We start from the raw sequence: 16,631 nt of genomic DNA, 5'->3' as shown, positions 1-16,631 counted from the left end.
TAAAGATCTTGATGGTAAAGAAAGTTAAAGGTAAAATTAGGTTTTGGCTTTTCAGCAGCTACTCACATACTGCTTCTGCCCCAAATTTCCATTGAAGATGGAAAAGTAATCGCATTTTTAATTTAATAGGGAAAGATACACATATGTGTATAATCTATAACCCAGATACCCTCAGGACAATGCTCTAAGAAAATGCTCTCTGTCCCAACAGAGGAAAGCATTTTAGGCACTATTGTTAAAAACCTGGTAGAACATCCCAAGTTAACCTAAAAAGTATTAATTTTATTCTGAACAAAATCTTAAATAACTGTCCCACTGCATTTTACTTATGGATCAGTGTGGGGAGATCTAGAGATAAAAGCTGTCAACTGTAACATTCGAGGGGCCAAAAGACAGCTGCAGTTTGGAGTATATTTTTAAGAATAAAGTCTGTGTATACGTAGGTATTTAACAGCTGCTTTAAATGGCCCTGGTGGTGCAGTGGTTAAGCGCTCAGCTACTAACCGAAAGGTCCGCGGTTCGAACCCACCAGCAGCAGGAGAAAGATGTGGCAGTTTGCTTCCGTAAAGATTAAAAAAACAAACCTGTTGCCATTGAGTGGATTCTGACTCATAGGAGCCCTGCCTGGAAACCTTATGAGGCAGTTTTACTCTGTCCTATAGAGTTGCTATGAATCGGAATTTACTCGATGGCAGTGAGTTTTGTTTGGTTTTGGTTTTAAACAGTTTAGGGAGCAGTTTGTAATTTCATTGCCACAGAATATCCATGTATCAGTTGGAAACTTTTTCCTTCTACTGAAAGCCTTTTAAGTATGTAATTAGAGCAATTATTTTCATTTTTTATTCCATGAATGACTAAGAGCCTTGTTAATATAAATATTCAGGAAGCTTGACTTTATGACTCTTTGGTTTTATACCCAACAATAAAAACTGTGTACAGTGGAAAACCCCTTTTCCCTTGTCTACCAACAGTCCCAATTGAAAAGACAAAACCCCAAGTGGTTTTTGTTGACAAGTAAATGACTCTGTGGCATGATGTTAGGTGCTGCCGGTGGCCATGTCGTCATAGAAGGTAATTAACATGGTGGTAGTTTAAGGAGACAGTATATTTTGGGGAAATTTCCAAGTGCCAAGTGTTAGGCAGTATGGGATCCACTCGCCAGGAAAAAGTTTTATGGAAGTCCTTAATAAAAATTACTGTGAAATTGATTTTTATTATAGAAATGATCTTCATTCATTCATTAAAATAAACTTCTGAGTCTGATGGGCATTTTTCTGGACAGAAGGTCCAGTCTTTGGGCCAATGGTGTTATTGTTATCAGCACGAACAAGTATTTATTGAGTGACTTCTATGAGTGAGGTACTGGAAAGGATGCAAAGAAGAATAGCATGTGGCCTTGGTTGTCAATGAACTTACTCTTGGTGCTAGCATCTCTTTATTGATGATCTTCTCTTCATGGCTTAAACAAAACACCAGAACAAACTTCTTAGTCTTTTCCGTAGAGGTTCTTCAGTGTGGGGTTCCCACACACCAGCCTTCACTTTCCTAGGCTGAGAGATAAGTCAAGATGAGAAGTAGAGGACAGTCCACCTGAGGGCCCCTCCTGGCCATTCCTCTTCTTTCCTGAGATTACAGCCCTGCTCTGTTTACTAAGAGCGGTGTGCTGGATGGCTGCCTCTGCAGGATGGTTTGGGAGAAGGAACTCAATGTCCTGCAACAGTCGTTGGTACCCTTAGGTTATGAAACCATGAGCGGCTCCGTGGGATAAAGACAATCTGTTTCCATAGAGATTTATAGCCTTGGATACCATATGGGGTCTCTGTGAGTCGGAATTGACTCGATGGCAGTTGGTTTGGTTTTGGTTTTTAGGTTATGAAAGGTTGAGATTATGAAAAACTAAGGGATCTGTTGCTATTTTCTTTTTAAATATGAATCAGTAGCTTAGAACTATTCATAGATCAGATATGATACAGTGCAGGTATCGCTCACCATTACCAATACCTGTTAACCAATTGCCATCAAGTTGATTCCGACTCAGGGCAACTGCATGTGTCTCAGAGCAGAACTGTGCTTCATAGGGTTTTCATTGGCTGCTTTTTTAAGAAGTAGATCACCAGGCCTTTCTTTTGAGGTGCCTCTGGGTAGACTCAAACCTCCAAGCTTTCAGTTAGCAGCCGAGCATGGTAACTGTGTGCACCACCCAGGGACTCCTGTTACCAATGCAGCTTGCCTAACTGGGGCTTTGTACTCCAAAGAGGATTAGGAGGCCTCAGATTTATTCTCTCTTCCCCCTGCTCATTCTCTGTTAAGCCAGGGGAATAGACTAGACGATAACCGAGGTTCCTCCAGCTCTGGAATTCTGAGTTTTGAGAGCATAGGTAGTCCCCCACTTATGATGCTTCAGAATTATGACGGACGAACTGCACTTACCACCATCCATTTTTTTTTTTTTGTACATTTTATCCTTAGTAATAACTTACTACGTACAGTGTTGCAGCATGTACTTTGCTGAAGCTATCTTTCTTAGATGTAATGTTTCAGCCCCCAAAGACAAATAACGATTGGATTTATAAAGATACTGATAAAAAAGGCAATAATGAAAACTAAAAAAAAACCAAAAAACAAATTGACTTATATCGGAATGATTTATGATGGATTAGTCTTTGGAACAGAACCTCGTAAGTTGGGGACTACCTGTATTGTCTTTTACCAGCTGACCCCTAGCATCTAAAATTTCCTTGCATCCTTGGTAAGACTGATTTCTAAGGCTGAGAAATCTTTGTTGCCAGCTGATGGCAACTAGGTAGCACTTCACTCAAAGTTCTGTTGGATCTTTGGTTTTTTAACTTTTAATCTTACTCACTTTGATGCTTAGAGTACCGTAACCAGTTAACCAGTTGCTGTCGAGCCGATTTTAATTCATGACACCCCATGTGTGTCATAGTAGAACGGTGCTCCGTAGGGTTTTTTCAGTGGCTGATTCTTTAGAAATAGATAACCAGGCCTTTTTTCCAAGGTGCCTCTGGGTGAACCTCTAGCCTTTTGGTTAGCATCTGAGTGCATCAACCATTTGCACCACTTCGTGACTATAATATGGTATCACCTCCAAATCCTCCAGGAGGTGATACCTAAAGGTCAGTTCTTTAACTGTTGCTGCATTCAAGTCCTAGTCCTATGGTGGGTATGTCATAGAGTGATAGAGCTTGTACTTTGCCCTGGAGATATAGGGCACTTTTTTTTTTTTTTTTTAAATCTACTCACAGAGTCATGAAGACATAGAAGCCAAAGTTCATTGGGTGGTGTGTTTGTTGTTTTAAATTCACAGAGCAAACAGAGCAACCAGTCCAGACTGGGTGAGTTTTTATTTCTGTAAGACTAACTATGTTTTTAAGTGTTAAATACCATTTTAAAAAATATTACCAAACTGATTTATATATTCCTCGTCCATGGCTCTCATGTCAGAAGTGATATCGTGATAGTAATTAAAAGAAAAAGTGATATGGATTGTGGTGGTTGAGGTCGAAGGGTACTGTGGACTCTGCTATGATATGCTTAAATTTACTTTTAGATTTCAGGTACTTGATATATTTTTTTGCATGTTATAATTTTAAAATACTTTGTGGATACTATCTGACAAACCGTTGTTAGGGAGCTTATCTTAGTGATATGGAGATACATGTTATCACCATATGGTGCTATGAGATAAAATACTTTAATGTTAACAGTACCCTGTGAGGTGATAAAGTAAACAAACAAAATCCAGTAAACCAAGTATGATTGGGTGAGGAGTATATGTGGTGACTCACAGTGAGCGAATTGTTAGTAGTGCTTGCAATACTAGTTGCCCTTGAGTCGGTTCTGACTCATGGCCACCCCATGTGTTTCAGAGTAGAACTGCACACCGTAGGATTTTCAGTGGTTGAGTTTTTTGGAAGTAGATCACCAGGTCTTTCTTCCGAGATGCCTCTGGGTAGATAGGAACACCAACCTTTCATTTAGTAGCTGAGTGCGTAACTGCTTGTGCCAATTAGCAACTTCAGTTGAGCCCAAGATACCTTCTCCAGCATTGTGTTTATGCTCAGCTATCCAACTCATCCATATCACTTTCTGGCATGCTGTCAGGTCATATGGGACATCCCCAGTCCCTTTTTTTGCCAAAATACTAAATACAGGTAGGTGTGTAAATAGGGGAGGTGATGCAGGGGACCGAGGCAACTTTAGAGAGCTATATTGTGGGAAGCTGCCAAGATGTTCAGACATTCTAGATCATTCTTAACCTAGATTATAGAGTCAACTCAGGGGTTGATAATGCATTTGGTAACATTATGACAATTTCATTGCAAAAGATTATCTAGGCCTTTGGGGTTGCTCCTCATCATCCCTCCGATCATTGGTTGGTCCTTTCATTCTGCAAGAACGCAACCACTAGAACACAGGTAAAGTAAAAAGATAAAGCTAGCCTACACATGGTAGTTTGTAGACCAGAACTCATTAGTGTAATCCTTATTGAAAAGGTATAAGATTTCTCTTCCAAATGATGGCATTTCATAAACATAATATATGGAACTATCAGATGTTTACCTGATATATCCATTTGTTCATTTTGTGGGAAATATAATTTGTTTCTATACTGTAATTTCATTTCTGGTTTCAAAAAAAATGTTATTTTTATTAAGTTTATAATATCAATACTGTTTGCAGTAGAAGTTCTTTTTCCTTTTGGTTGTTTCGGAATCCACATATTAAACATTGGAGCAGTACATATGGCTCTAGAATCATGATTTGGCCACTTTTTCTCTGATCTGCTTTGTATTTGGTAGATTTGCCAGGAAATATGACTGAAACTGTCATACAATTTGGTAGCTTTTAGAATATCATTAGGCTTTATTTATCCATGTCCCCTTTTATGCAATATTGCAGTAACTTAAGATTTGATCATGGTTTGTATAATTAAGTATGCTCTTCTGCGTAATCAGGGATAGATATATAATTATGAAAAAAGTAGAAACTGTGCACAGGTAGGAAAATTATATGGCTGTCTCAGTAGATGCAGACAAAGGATTGCTAAAATCTAATACTGTTCATGATAAAAATTCTCAGCAAACAAAGAAACTATAAAAATCATATGGCAAAAGCATACCTGCTAATGAAATATTGAAAGCTTTCCCATTGAAATTGGGAACATGATAAGGATGCCTACCATCACTTCTGTTTGTGATGGTTAAATTTGTGTGTCAGCTTGACAGGGCCATGATTCTCAGTGTTTATATGCGATCACACCCATGATGGGATCTGCTGTGAGTAGCCAGTCAGTCGAAAGGGAGTTTCTTTGGGTGTGTAGCCTGGATCTGAATATAAGTGGATGTTCTGGCTTTTGCCCGCTCTGGATCCTGCAGCTGCCTCCCGTTTGTCTGACCTCTGGTTCTTGGGACTTGAGCTAGCACCTTACCTGCTGATTTTGGGATTCATCGATCTTCATAGCCTGTGAGCAAGAGTCCTGCTCTTCAACTTTATGATCTTGGGTTCACCAACCCCTGCAGCTGTGTGAATCAGGAGAATCCTTGTGGTCTTGCCTACTGATCTTGGGGTTTGTTGATCTTACACAGCCTGTGAGTAAGAGCCCTGCTCTCTGACCTGCCAATCTTGGGTTTGCCAGCCCCTGCAGCTCTGTGGATCAGAAGAAACCTCTATACTGATCCACTGACTTGGGACGTTCCAGCCTCTACAGTTGAGTGAGCTGTTTCCTTGATATTAATCTCTCCATCTGTATGTGTGTGTATACACACACACACACACACACACACATTTTAGTGGTTTTGCTTCTCTAGAGAACCCAGCCTAAGACACTACTCAACATTGTATTGGAGGTTCTAGCTAGTACAGTAAGGCGATAAAAGTAATACAAGGTAAAGGGATTGGACAGGAAGAAAAAACTGTCCGACATGTTGTGTGACCAAAAGAATCTACAAATAAACTATTTGAATTAAAAAGTAAATTTAGTGGCGAAAGACTGAATGCCTTCCCCCTGAGTTCAGGAACAAGAGAACGGATATCCACTTTCATTACTCCTATCAACATTGTACTGGAGGTTCTAGTCAGTGCAGTAAGGTGAGAAAAAGAAATAAAAGACTTAAGGTTGTAAAGGAAGAAATAAAACAGTCTGTATTTATTGTGACATGTTGTCTACAAAGAACATCCTGAGGAATCTACAAAACAGTTCTAAAACTAAGTGAGTTTAGCAAGCTTGCAGGATACTAGGTTATTATACAAAAAGCAGTTGTGTATCTATATACTAGCAATGGACAATTGAAATAATTAAAAAACAAAAAAAGTAACAATTATAATCACCAAAAAGTCACAAAATATTTCAGAATAAACCTTAACAAAATATATGTAGGATCCTTATACCAAAAACTATAAAACACTGATGAAATCTGAGGTCTTAAAAGCCTGTGAGTGGCCATCGAAGATACACTGCTGGCCTCACCTCATCGGGGCAAGGGAAAATGAAGAAAACTAAAAACACAAGGGAAAGATTAGTCCAAAGGCCCAATGGACCACAACTACCACAGCCTCTACCAGACTGAGTCCAGAACAACTAGATGGTGCTCGGCTACCACCACCGACTACTCTGACAGGGATCATAATCAAGGGTCCTGGACAGAGCTGGAGAAAAATGCAGAATAAAGTTATAACTCAAAAAAGAAAAAAAAAAAAAAAAAGACTGGCCTGACGGAGACTGGAGAAACCCTAGGAGTAAGGCCCCCAGACACCCTTTTAGCTCAGTAATGAAGTCACTCCTGAGGTTCACCCTTCAGGCAAAGATTAGATCGGCTTATAAAACAAAGCGAGACTAAAGGGGCCCACCAGCCCAGGGGCAAGGAGTAAAAGGCAGAAGGCGACAGAAAAGCTGGTGATAGGGAACCCAAGGTAGAGAAGGGGAGAGTGTTGACATGTTGTGGGGTTGGTAACCAGTGTCATAAAACAATATGTGTATTAGCTGTTTAATGAGAAGCTAGTTTGTTCTGTAAACCTTCATCTAAAGTACAATAATAGAAAAATAAAACAGAAAAACACTGTTGAAAGACATGGAAGAAAAATAAAGTGGAGAGATATATTTATGGATTGGAACACTTAACTATTGTTAGGTCACTTCTTCCCAAACTGATGTGTAGATTCAACACATTCCTAATCCAAAATCCAGCAGAAGTCCACAGATTGATCCTAAAACTTTATATGGAAAAGCGAAGGAACTGAAATCACCAAAACAATTCTGAAAAAGATCAAAGTTGGAGGACTCACAAATACCTGATTTAAAAACTTACAGTATAGATTAATGGAACAGAATAGAGGGTCCAGATACAGACCTACAAAAATACGTAAAAGTAATTCAATGGAGAAAGAACAGTCTTTCTTAAATAGTGCTGAAACGAGTGGACATCCATATGCAAAAAAATGAACCTCAACCCATACCTTTCACTTTATACAAAAATTAACTGAAAATGGAATGTAGATGTAAATGTAAAACATAAGACTATAAAACTTTTAGAAGAAAAATTCTAGTAACTTGGGTTAAGCACAGAGTTCTCAAATGCAACACCAACAGCATGATCCATAAAAGAAAAAAAAAAAGATAAATTGGACTTCATCAAAATGAACAAGTTTTCCTTTGGGAAGGTACTGTTATTAGACTAAAAAGACAAGCCACAGGCTGGGAGAAAATATTTGTAAATCACATATGTAACAAAGGCCTTGTATCCAGATTTTGTAAAGTAGCCATAAAAACTCAACAGTAAGAATGCAAGCTATCCAATAATAATTAAGGACAAAGGATTTGAAGACATTTCACCAAGAAGATATAGAGACCAAAAAACAAACAAAAAAAACGCATGAAATGATGCTCATGTCATTAAGGAAATACAAATTTAAACACGATGAGGTACAACTAGACGCATATTTGGATGTCAGAAGAAAAACAGGAAAAACTTAAAGCCCTGATAATACCAAATTCTTGTGGGAAAACAATAAATTGAACTTGCATTCATTGCTGGTGGGGCTGCAAAATGGTACAGTTACTTTGGAAAACAGTTTAGCAGTTTCTTATAAAGTTAAACATACACTTAGCAATCTTGTTGGGTGGCATTGAGTCGATTCCAACTCATAGTGAGTCTGTGTGACAGTAGAAGTTCCCTGTAGGGTTTTTGTAGTCTATAATCTTTACAGAAGCAGATCACCAGGCCTTTCTTCCACAGAGGTGCTAGGTGGGCTCAAACCACCAGCCTTTCAGTTAGCAACCAAGCACTTAACTCTTGTGCCACTATGGCTTCTTATATTTACCATATGACTCATCAGTTCCACTCCTGGGTATTTAAGAGAAATGAAAAATTTATGTTCACACAAATACCTGTATGCAAATGTTTATGCAGCTTTGTACTTAACAACCAAAATCTAGAAACAACTCAAATGTCCTTCAGCTGGTGAATTGATATACAAACTGTGGTACATCTTTATAATGGAATATTACTCAGCAATAAAAAGAAACAAACTGTTGATGCATGCACCAACATGGATGAATCTCAAAAGCTATATGCTGAGTGAAAAAAACCCAAAACCCATTGCCGTTGAGTCGATTCCAACTAATAGCAACCCTATAGGACAGAGTAGAACTGTTCCCATAGGGTTTTCAAGGCTGTAAATCTTTACGGAAGTAGACTGCTGCATCTTTCACCTGCCGTATGGTTCTCCTGAGAAGTGGCTAGTGGGTTTGAACCGGTGACCTTTTGGTTAGTAGCTGAGCACTTAATAATCACAGTGCTACCAGGTTTCTTGAGTGAAAGAAGCCACTCCCAAAACATTACGTACTGTATAATTCCATTTAAGACACATCCTGGAAGAGGCAAAACTGTAAGAATGGTGAACAAATCAATGGTTGCCAGGAGTTGAGGGTGGGGAGAAGGTGTTCAGTATAAAGGAGTGTCCTGGAGTAGTATTTTGGGGTGATGAAACTGTTCTGTATCTTGATTGTGGTGATAGTTGCACCATTCCATGCATTTGGTTAAAACTCATAGAACTACACTAAGAAGGGTGAACTTTATGTAAATTAAAAGTAATTAAAAAGAAAAGTAAATTTAGTAAGATTACTATAATTCAAGGTCAGTGTACAAAAATTGATATTTATGCATAACAGTAATAATCACTTAAAAAAATTAGAACATGAAATTTTAAGAAAAGTGACATTTATAATAGCATCAAAAAATATCAGTTGCCTAGGAATAAATATAATGAAAGATGTCCAAGACCTTTACACAAGCTGATTCTAAAATTTAGATGGAGATGCAAACAGCGAGAATAGTCAAGATAATTTTGAAGTAGAACAAAGCTGGAGGATTCATACTACTGGAATGCAGTGTGGAATAAACAGTTCAATGAAATACAGTAGAGCCCAGAAACATATATATAGAGAGTGATCAAAATGCCCCTACACAGCAACAGCAGTGGGGGTAAGAAAGATCTTTTCAATAAATGGTCCTGAGCCAATTGGATATCCTGGTTGAAAAATTTTAATTTTGACCCCTACCTCACATCATCCACAGAAATGAATTTCCGGGTGAATTCTAGATCTAAATGTGAAAGGTTAAAAAAAAAAAGCAACCACATTAGTCATCAGAGAATGCTGGAAAAAAAATTCCAGTAAAGTATTAATGCTGAAAAGAATAACAAGAAGGAAAAAAAAAAAAAAAGCCAAACCCGAAAATACCAAGTGCTGGCGAGGTTACACAGCAACTAGAACTCTGATGCACTGATGGTGGGACTGCAAATTGGTACAACTGCCTTGGAAAACTGGTAGTATCTGTTATACTAAAACTATATGTACTCATCATGCCTCTGACCTGGTAAATCTACTCTTGGTGTATACCCAAAAATGTTTACTAAAAACATGCATAAGAAAGTTTATAGCAACACAATTCATAGTAATTTCAAACTGGAAACAACTCAAATGTCTATCAGTAGAAAAATGGATAAATACATAGTTTTATATTCAGTGGGATACTACATAGAAGTGAACAGGAAGAAACTGTTGCTTTTTTACAACTTGGGCTCAAATATAATGTTGAGCAGAAGTGCCCAGACACAAAAAGTTAAAAAACAGGCAAAACTAATCTATGGTGTAAGAAGTCAGGATAGTGATTACCTTTGGGGAGGGAGTTTAATGACTGGGAAAGGACATGAGGCTGACTTCTGGGGTGCTGGTGAGTTTCTTTTTCTTGATCAGGATGGTGGTTACATGAGTCTGTTAACTTTGTGAAAATTCTTTGAACTGTACATTCATGATTTGTATGCTTTTTGATATGTATGTGTCTTAGTCATCTAGTGCTGCTATAACAAAAATACCACAAGTGTTTATTCTCTCACAGTCTAGTAGGTTACAAGTCCAAATTCAGAGGATCGGCTCCAGAGGAAGACTTTCTATGTCTGTTGGCCCTGGAGAAAGGCCCTCGTCATCAGTCTTCCACTGGTATGGGAGCATCTCAGCACGGGAACCTCAGGTCCAAAGAACATGCTGTGCTCCTGGTGCTACTTTCTTGGTGGTATGAGGTCCCCGTCTCTCTCTGCTCGCTTCTTTCTTTTATATCTCAAAAGAGATTGGCTTAAGACACCACCTGATCTTATAGACCTCCTTGGTATAATTGCCTCTAACCCATCTTAGTGACAGGATTTACAACATATAGGGAAATCACATCAGAAGATAAAATGGTAGACAATTATACAGATATTTTGGGGGACACAGCCCAATCCATGACAGTATGTTATACTTGAATAAAAAAGTTTATTTTTAAAAGTGTTTTGATTTAACCATAGAAGTGATTGACATCCAGCATTGTACTTTTTCATTAGCAAAGTTTATATTTTCCATGTCATAAGGGAGAAAATTCTTCGTGTATCAACAAATGCAAATAGCTAACTTCAAAATAAACATTGAGAATACGCTTAGGTTCTTTCCTAACTAAATCCTAGGCTTCTTGAGTTTTTTTTTTTTGCTTTTGTTGTTTGAAAAAAACCCATTCTTCTTGCATTTCCCTTCCCCCCTTTTTTTCCTTCACAAAGGAATGTATTTTTGAAAATCATTTTATGTCAATATATATAGATGGACATCTGTAGACAGCCATATGGTATAAAACTGCATTGATACAATATTTAGCCAGTTTATCATTCATTCATATTGAGGTTTTTCTTTTTACAATTACGAATATGTCCGTAAACAATATTTCACATATAATATACTTGGGAAAGTATTTCTCTAGAACAAAGTATTGGAAGTAGAATTTTTGGATCTTAGAGTATGGTATTTTATTTTTAACCTTTTGAGAATAATTTTACACTTAAAAAAGATGAAAGAACAGCATCTCCTATTAACAGTTTGCTTATTTGCATTATCACTTGGTCTCACTTCATATAAATCAAAACCAAAAGCCAAACCCATTACTGTCGAGTCAATTCTGACTCATAGTGACCCTATAGGACAGAGTAGAACTGCCCCATCGGGTTTCAAGGAGTGGCTGATGGATTTGAACTGCTGACCTTTTGTTTAGCAGCTGAGCTCTTTAACCACTGTGCCACCAGGGTCTCTTCGTATATACAGATGATTTTTTTTTCCGAACCATTTGAGAATAAGTAACACACATCATGGCTCTCCATCCCCCAGGCACTTTTCAGCAGGTCTACAAAGAACAAATACTTCTCCTATTCACAGCATCTCATTTTTATATTTCTATCTAGTCCACCATTTATATTCCAGTTCAGTCAGCTGGCCCAATGATATTCTTCGTAGCGTATCCCTCCTCCAATGCAGGACCCAGTTGAGGATCACATATTGAATTTATTTGTCAGTTTTCATTTTAGTTTCTTTTGATCTAGAATAATTCTTGACCTTTGTCTTTTTTTAATATATATAACTTTTATTTAGATACCATTAACACACTATAAAATTCACCTTTAAAAATAGGATATTCACTTTGAAATGTGACGTCTGGGGTCTTAAATGCTAACAAGCGGCCATCTAAGATGCATCAATTGGTCTCAACCCACCTGGAGCAAAGGAGAATGAAGAACACCAAGGTCACACGATAACTATGAGCCCAAGAGACAGAAAGGGCCACATGAACCAGAGACCTACATCATCCTGAGACCAGAAGAACTAGTTGGTGCCCGGCCACAATCGATGACTGCGCTGACAGGGAGCACAACAGAGAACCCCTGAGGGAGCAGGAGATCAGTGGGATGCAGACCCCAAATTCTCATGAAAAGACCATACTTAGTGGTCTGACTGAGACTAGAGGAATCCCGGCGGTCATGGTCCCCAAACCTTCTGTTGGCCCAGGACAGGAACCATTCCCGAAGACAACTCATCAGACATGAAAGGGACTGGACAGTGGGTAGGAGAGAGATGCTGATGAAGAGTGAGCTAATTATTAATTATCAGGTGGACACTTGAGACTGTGTTGGCATCTCCTGTCTGGAGTGGGGATGGGAGGATAGAGTGAGTTGGAAGCTGGTAAAATTGTCACGAAAGGAGAGACTGGAAGGGCTGACTCATTAGGGGGAGAGCAAGTGGGAGTACGGAGTAAGATGTATATAAACTTACATGTGACAGTCTGACTTGATTTGTAAACGTTCACTTGAACCTCAATAAAAGTTAATAAAAAAAAGGGGATATAACTCAGCCATAAAATTCATCTTTTTAAAGTATGTTGTCCGTGGTTTTTAATATATCCACTGAATTGTGCTACTGTCACCTAGGTCTAATCCCAGAACATTTTCACCACCCCAAGGAGAATCCCCATACCCAATAACAGCTATTCTGTATGCTCCTCTTCTTCCGGTTCCTTGGCAACCACTAATTTACTATGCATTTGCTTATTTTGGAGCTCTGGTGGTACAGTGGTTAAGCATTTGGCAGCTAAGCAAAAGGTCGGCAGTTTGAATCCACCAGCCACTCCTGGAAACCCTACGGGGCAATTCTGCTCTGTCCTATAGGGTTACTATGAGTTGGAATCGACTTGACAACAGGTTTTTGCTTATTTTGGGCATTTTGCTTATTTTGGGCATTTCGTATAAAGAAAATCAAACCAGTTTCTGTTGCGTGGCTTCTGACTCGTGGTGATCCCGTGTATTTCACAGTACAACTGTGCTCCATGGGGTTTTCAATGGCTGTGACTTTTTGAAAGTAGACTGCAGGTTTTTTTTCTGAGGCGCCCCCAAATGGACTTCAACCTCCGATTTTTAGTTAGGAGCTGCGCATGTTAACCATTTGTACCACCCAGGACTCACTGAATTCCAATTTCGGCTTCATAGCTCACGGTAGTACTCTCCAGATATTTCTTTACCATCATTTCTCTCTAGGGTTTGTAGTGGATCACATGTATGCAGAGAAACAGTTGTTAGGAAGAGGTAGACCAGACAGTATTGCCACTCTGAAGTGGCCTATACACTGAAAATCCTTGAGGACGATGTGTCTAGACAGCTAACGTCTCTCTGCCTAGAATGTAATACATGGACAAACTCTTGAGAATTTATGCCTTTTGCCTACCTTACTGAAACTTCCAGTGAAATGGACTAATTTTAATAATACTTCTTTTACTTTTCCTGCTTACACTTCGTGGGAGGTATTGTTGGGCAGAAATAACATTGGTGTCATCTTGTCAGATAAATACCAGTTTTGTCAGGCCTGTTGTGTGCCATGGAGTCAATTCCAACTCATAGCAACCCTGTAGGACAGAGTAGAACTGCCCCATAGGGTTTCCTGGGCTGTAATCTTTTTAGAAAAGGTGTAAATCAGTGTTGTATCCTGTCACCATACTTATTCAATCTGTATGCTGAGGAAATAATGCGAGAAGCTGGACTATATTAAGAAGAATGCCGCATCAGGATTGAAGGAAGACTCATTAACAACCTGCGATATGCAGATGACACAACTTTGCTTGCTGAAAGTGAAGCAGACTTGAAGCACTTACCAATGAAGATCAAAGACTACAGCCTTCAGTATGGCTTGCACCTCGACATAAAGAAAACAAAAATTCTCACAACTGGACCAACGAGCAACATCACGATACACGGAGATGTTGGAGTTGTAAAGGATTTCATTTTACTTGGATCCACAATCAATACCCATGGAAGCAACAGTCAAGAAATCAAATGACGTATTGCATAGTCATATCTGCTACAAAAGACGTTTTCAAAGTGTTAAAAAGCAAAGATGGCACTAAGGTGAGCCTCACCCAAGCCATAGTCCTTTCAGTTGCTTCATGCATGTGACAGCTGGACAATGAATAAGGAGGACCAAAGAAGAATTGGTGACATTTGAATTATGGTGTTGGTGAAGAACACTGACTCTACCATGGACTGCCAGAAGAATGAACAAATCTGTCTTGGAAGAAGTGCAGCCAGAATGCTCCTCAGAAGTGAGGATGGCGAGACTTCGTCTCATGTACTTTGGACATGTTATCAGGAGGGAGCAGTCCCTGGAGAAGGAAACATACTTGGTAAAGTAGAGGGTCAGCGAAAAAGAGGAAAATCCTCAGTGAGATGGATTGGCACAGTGGCTGCAACAGTGAGGATGGCACAGGACTGGGCAATGTTTTGTTCTTTGTGCGTAGGGTCCGTATGAGTCAGAGCCGACCCGAGAGCACCTAACAACAACGATCTTTACAGGAGCGTATAGCCTTTTTTTCTGTGGAGCCCTGACGGGCTTTAATCACTGACCTTTTGGTTAGCAGCTGGGCACTTACCCTTTGCACCACCAGGGCCTGTTACCTCCCTTTTATTTCTGTTCCCTTTATGTTTGTATTTGTGTTGGGAAGAGGGGCCTGTGTGATATCTGGGTCTGAAGGAAGATGAACTTTGTTCTTCCTCCCTTCCTTCTGCTAAGTCAGTGCCACTTTGAGAATTAGCAGCCAGTCTGCCTTCTGAAGGTGAGTCTGTGCTAAGTGACTGCTAGTAGGAAGCACCCAGCCTTCAAGGACTGGCTGAAAGGAAGTTGCCTCCAAAATTAGAATAATATGGGGCAGTGGTGGTTCAGAGGTAGAATTCTCCCCTTCCGTGCAGGAGGCCCAGATTGAGTTCTTGGTTAATGCGCCTCAGGTGCGGCCACCGTCTGTCTGTTGCTGGAGCCTTGTGTGTTGCCCTGATGCTGAACAGGTTTCAGTGGAGCTTCCAGACGAAGATGGAGTAGGAAAATAGGCCTCGTGGTCTACCATGGAAAAATCAGCCAGTGAGAACTCTATGGATCACAGTGGTCTGATCTGCAGCTGATCATGGGGGCGATGCTGGTCCAGGCAGCATTTTGTTGCATTGTGCGTGGGGTCACCCTGAGCAGGGGCCAGCTTGATGGCAACTAACAACAGCATGCTGGCTTGTGATGTCACCACTCCCTCTGCACTTGCCTTTGCCAGAGGTTACTTGTGACTACAAAGAGGTTGGGTAGCCCCTACTGAGCGGCGGGAGGAGAACATCCCATAAATATGTGTTGATGAGGTTTATCACCTCCTCCTTGTTGACTTTTAGACTTCACCACCAGAAATTCTGTCCTTCCTCCCACTCTTGCAACACTCATATCACACTGAGCCTTGTCTATATCTGTGTATAAATTTTATCTCCCTTAATGATATTGTCTTGCGTCCTCCAAAGGTCCCTGAGCGAGAGCTTTGCATGAAGGAATGCTCCAGAACTGTTGTATAAGCAAATGGATTATAGGTTAAACCCATGCAGTGAAGCCAGCTGAATGAGCATTTTCTATGTTGAGTGTTCCTTCTGTTATAAATAAAAACTCCTGACCCTGGTTCAATACCCTTTTTTTTTTTTTTTTTTTAAATAATTACTGGCACAACCTTGAGAAGGGTGGGGAATGTCCTTTGTTTAATGTAATGTAGGAGGCCCAATCTTGGTTTCTGTCATCAGTTTACTTAAATGACGTTTTATGGGATTGGATTAGAGGGAAGAATTCCGAAGGAGTGTATGTAGGGTCGCTGTCAGTCAGAGTTGACTCGTGGCAATAGGTTTTTTTTTGTTTTTTTGGTATGCCCTTGTAATGGTGATTTGCCCTTAGTAATGAGAAATCCCTGGATAAAGATACCTAGTTAAGTTGTACTTACACACAGCTGAACATTGAGCTGTATCTCGTCTTCTCCCAATCTTTTAAAATCTTTTCTTCATACAACTAGGTCTTGAAAACAGGTGAAGAAAGATTGGAAACTAGATTGCTTCAACCATGAGCTCTTTTTTTTTTTTTTACCATAGTGGAGTTCTGTGCCCTGGCATGTCCTTGTGTTATGTTGAGTGTCATAATTGAATTGCTGTTTTTTTTTATTCTTACTGGGATTATAGAAGCTGTAATGTTGAGAACTTGATCTATTACCTGATACTGTATTCAGAACCTCAGATTCGCAGCAGATATTATAAAATACACAGCTCAAATAATAGGTCATTATTGTGTGGGTCACCAAATTTCTTCTTTGCTTCCTCTTAAACTCTCCCTCTTGTATTTTCCAAGTGGCCTGTCCTTTTTGAGCCTTGCTTGAGAGGAGGCGAAGAACCATTTCTACCTGTTTGTGTAAAATATACTGATCCTGGGCCCT

General features: G+C 39.5%; 1 protein-coding gene across 4 annotated transcripts in view; it reads left to right on the top strand.

Moving 5' to 3' along the window:
- The window catches only part of DUSP16 (dual specificity phosphatase 16), a 91,041-nt gene that overhangs the window by 11,979 nt on the left and 62,431 nt on the right, over positions 1-16,631 (top strand). Inside the window, exon 2 of one of the 4 annotated variants that reach the window (XM_049882503.1) lies at positions 10,416-10,589. The exons of the other annotated variants lie outside the window; for them this stretch is intronic. The gene's annotated coding sequence lies outside the window, so the exon portion shown is untranslated. The remainder of the gene's footprint in view (positions 1-10,415; positions 10,590-16,631) is intronic. 4 annotated transcript variants of the gene reach the window in all.

Source organism: Elephas maximus, chromosome 4, assembly GCF_024166365.1.
Source record: "Elephas maximus indicus isolate mEleMax1 chromosome 4, mEleMax1 primary haplotype, whole genome shotgun sequence".
Lineage (NCBI taxonomy): Eukaryota > Metazoa > Chordata > Mammalia > Proboscidea > Elephantidae > Elephas > Elephas maximus.
Note: the sequence above shows the minus strand (reverse complement) of the source record. Positions and strands in the feature narration are given on the sequence as shown.